General features: G+C 35.8%; 1 pseudogene; it reads right to left on the bottom strand.

Moving 5' to 3' along the window:
• Positions 1–2,556: 2,556 nt before the first annotated feature.
• Positions 2,557–4,013, bottom strand: LOC114740994 (transmembrane protein 45B-like; annotated as a pseudogene).

The following is a 4,013-nucleotide window of genomic DNA, read 5'->3' as shown; positions in this document are numbered from 1 at the left end:
ATGAACTAATCCTTTTTCTTTTTTTAAAAAAATTTGGTGATAATGAACTAATCCTTCGACATTACATTTTTTTTGAAAAAATACTTCTATGAAATGACTTTTGATTTTATATACTCCTCCGATCCTTAATATAAGACCCATTTAACTAATTTGATTAGATTAAGAAAGTTAGGTAAGTTAGTTAATTATAAGAAAAGTGACACATTTTTCCTAAAACACTATAATCATCTTTCTTAATACTTCTCTCCCTCTTCTATTTGATTATGGTTGAGGGAGTATCTATAGGGATAATTTAAAGAAAATTAATATATATGAAAAATGGATCTTATATTTAGGATCAAAACCAACTCAAAAATTGAATCATATATTAAGGACAGGAGGAGTATATACTTATTAATTTGAAAATTATTTCGGCCATGAAGATTTTAATGCAACAGAATCTTAATAAATAATATATTGTACTTACTTGTTTGCCTTTTTTCTTGCTATTATCCGCATGTCGTTTTCCGTTGCGTATGGCATTCGTGCAGACTATTTAGTACAGGGCACGATTGCCAAAAACAATATCGTTCTCTCTTGCAAGTTTTATGTAAGTTCTATTTTTCTTATTAAAAAAAACACAATATTTTATTCATGAGCAAGCATCGGTGCACCATAAGCCCTAAGCTAATATGAGTAGAGTCAATTTTATTCATATATTAGGGTTATTATTTTTATTTTTTTATGTTAAATAAAATACTTTTGACTTGATTCATTGAGAATTTGACATTAAAAATACTTAATTTAATGCTATAAGTTTCATTATATTTTCAAGTTTTACTGTTCTTTATAGCACATCATTGAGGTGGAATAATGTCTTTGTAAGCAAAAAGTACTGTTTGATTTAACATAACTAGAAAAAAGAAAAATCCATTCCAACAAAAAGAAAAAGAAAAAGACAACAGCTTGGCGGCCATGGCCTACTTAGGAGTAAAATGTCAAAATTATTAAGTTAAGCATCACTCAATATTGAAAAATCAAATTTGAATACATATTTGCTTAAACTCATAAAATAAATAATACAAATACTCGAAGCCAGTTAATCTAATTCTAATTCAAAATTATAAGAGGATTGAGATATGAGGACAATATTTTAAAGGTGACGCATTCTGACTGGAATTAAATTACAGGGGGCTTCATGTGCGTTGCACACAACCCTATCTTTTTTTTTAATATAATAATTTAAAATTCAAAATTACAAATAAAAAATTATGTATTTGTGTATAGTTTGTTTTGTTGGCTCTCCCACCCTGACACGCAAACTCCTCGTACCAATTGAAATGATAAGGAACCCAATCTGATGTTTAATATTATTTTAAGCAATAAAACAAGGAACATGGGGCTTAGCAGCCATGATCATCAATCAAGTTTTGAAGGATAAAGGGAAAATAATCATTAATCAAGTTAGGCGATGCTTATATTTGTGCTTTATTAAGTGTTTATAAGAATTTTTAGGTAAGTCGAGATAAAATTCTCTTCACATATTTATCTCGTAAAATTATAATTAAAAAGTTGCTTTTGAACCATCTGATAGAATTTGAATGACCAAATATGCCTAATTCTATCAGTTTAGAGCTAGATAAGTATGAGTGAAACAGACACTTTATATTAAGGGGTGCGTGTGTGGACAAGGTCAATAAACTCAGAAACGAAGCTTCTTTCTAAAGCCATATTGTCTATGAAAAATGAAAATCAATAGAGATTTTTTCCTCTCATTTCATTTACTTTTGTCTTTTAATTAGAACTACAGATATTAACAGCCTAAACAAAAACAATTTAGGGGAGTTTGATACAAACATGTTTTCATTTATTTGATTCAAAATGATAAAACATTCTGGATTAATGAATATATGTCAAACCTGCTTATATATATATACTCATCTAGTCCTATTTATAGGACAGAGAGAGAAAATCTTTTTTAGTCCTATTTATAAGTTATTTCATTAAATTTTTACCATAAATGTACTCTGTTGTCATTCATTTATTATAGTGTAGATAGTTATTTTTTAAAAAAGTATATATACATTCAATAGGGTAAAATTAAAAAGTTGTTATATTTTAATAAAAAGTTAATGCAGTTTAAGATTTTTTTTATCTGTATAAAATATATTAAAAGTGCTCTATAAATAAGACTAAATAAGACTAGAGGAGTAACAATTACAAGTGTTTTGAGCAAGAAATTATTCAAATTGCAAAACTCAAACAAAGCACTTAATGACAGAAAAGCAGTTCAGTAATAGCGCATTAAAGAAAACATTACTTTTTCAGTTCACTGTACAAAGCCAACTCAATTCCCAGCCTGAGACACCAAAAATAAAGACAAGCGAGAGGATTCAAAGCAAGCAATAAATGAAAAACCTATGAAAGTATGAAACTACCACCATGCACCGGTTTGCTCAGCCACACGTCTTAATCGCTGGCTTCATAAATGATTTAATCACCCCAATAATAATCCCATGTGGACCCCACCACTTTCACCTAATTACACATGTACGGCCCACTCTCTCTCTTTTTTTCTTTTTTTTTTGGGGAAAATAACATTTTCTTCCTCCCCCTACCTCTCCATTTCTACCGTTGGAAAGGCTTTCCCCATATGAATAAAGCTTTGGGCGTTTTCAAGTACGCTTTTCTTTTGCGACTCAACGTCGTCGTTTGACCCCTCGCTCCGGTCTTCTCCTCCTCCTTCTTCTTCATCATCATCTCCCCGAAGCGTGAAATACTGAGGCTTTTCACCATAAACTTTGACCATAATTAAGTACAGAGACATGGCGAATACTGTTATCCCAATCAAGTACCAGCTGAATTCAATGTTAACCAGAGACTTTGCTCGATGAAGAGCCTCGTCGTCCGAGCATCTCACCACCTGGTGGCCTTCCTCCTGGTTCATGAAACACCCTTTGGGTATCAACCCAGGAGTCCAGAGCATGAAGCCCATGGCGATGAGCCACACGCCTTGGAAAAATATACTCACAGATCGTACGAAGCTGACCAGGAAGCTCTTCGGGATGGCGATTCCGATGAGGGTGGTGGACAAAGAGACGAGTATCACGAGCTGTAACAGAAGGTGGGTACTGACCTTCCGGTCCCATGTGGTCGGCGGAGTGAAGGTGAAAGAGGAGAAGCTGCTGCGCGAAAGCGATGGCGCCGAGAAGCTGAGTCAGCCCGAGTTTGGTCTTCTCCGGCAAGGCGGTTCGGTCGAGAACGACGGCGAAGGCGGCGTAGACGAAGAATGTCATGGAGATGGAAGAGTGCTCGAAATTATGGAGATGGTTGGACGGAATTGTCCCGTCGGAGTCGAAGGGTTGGTGTTTGTCGGGTCCTATAAAGAGCTCCATGGATATGGAGGCCAGAGAGCCAGCCATGATGAGAAGAAGCTCAAGGTACTTGAGCTTAGTGGCGGGAAACCATGGAGGAGAAACATAAGACCCGGAATTAACAGCATGAAGCTTGATGTGGTTGAAGAGATGCCACAGACCAATCAACAGGAAGCCAAAACCGGGAGCTACATGGCCAACCAGAGTTCCCATGGGCGATAACGTTAATTTCTGCTACCACTACTGAAGCTGTCGTGTTGGGGGTTGGTGGGGGGTCTATCTCTTTTCCCGAGAAAGGGAGGGAAAATTTTTGAGGGATATGTGCAGGGGATGGTGCTGATGAGGCAAAAAGAGAAGACGAAGAGTGGGGCTTTAATAGGGAGATGTGGAGAGGTTAGAGTTGAAAATTGAGAAGGAGGGTCTAATCTCTGGAGGGTTCTAAAAGAAGGAGGCGTTTTGAAGTCCAAACTTGATTAAAACTTGATGGCTTGGGAAAGAAGAATAACTAAGGGAGGAGGGGCTGACCACATGACTTGTGACGAATGAGATGAGGTCGATGTGATTTTCTAGAATTGAATATTTATCAATCTGAATAATGTGGGCGCTCACAAATTTCACGATTGGCAGACTCTAAATGGTCCTCTTTTTTCCTCTTTTAAT

The sequence above is a fragment of the Neltuma alba genome, unplaced genomic scaffold, assembly GCF_004799145.2.
Source record: "Neltuma alba isolate B1F8T4 unplaced genomic scaffold, ASM479914v2 tig00003227_pilon, whole genome shotgun sequence".
NCBI lineage: Eukaryota > Viridiplantae > Streptophyta > Magnoliopsida > Fabales > Fabaceae > Neltuma > Neltuma alba.
The sequence above is the reverse complement of the archived record's forward strand: the minus strand, read 5'-3'. Positions and strand labels throughout refer to the sequence as shown.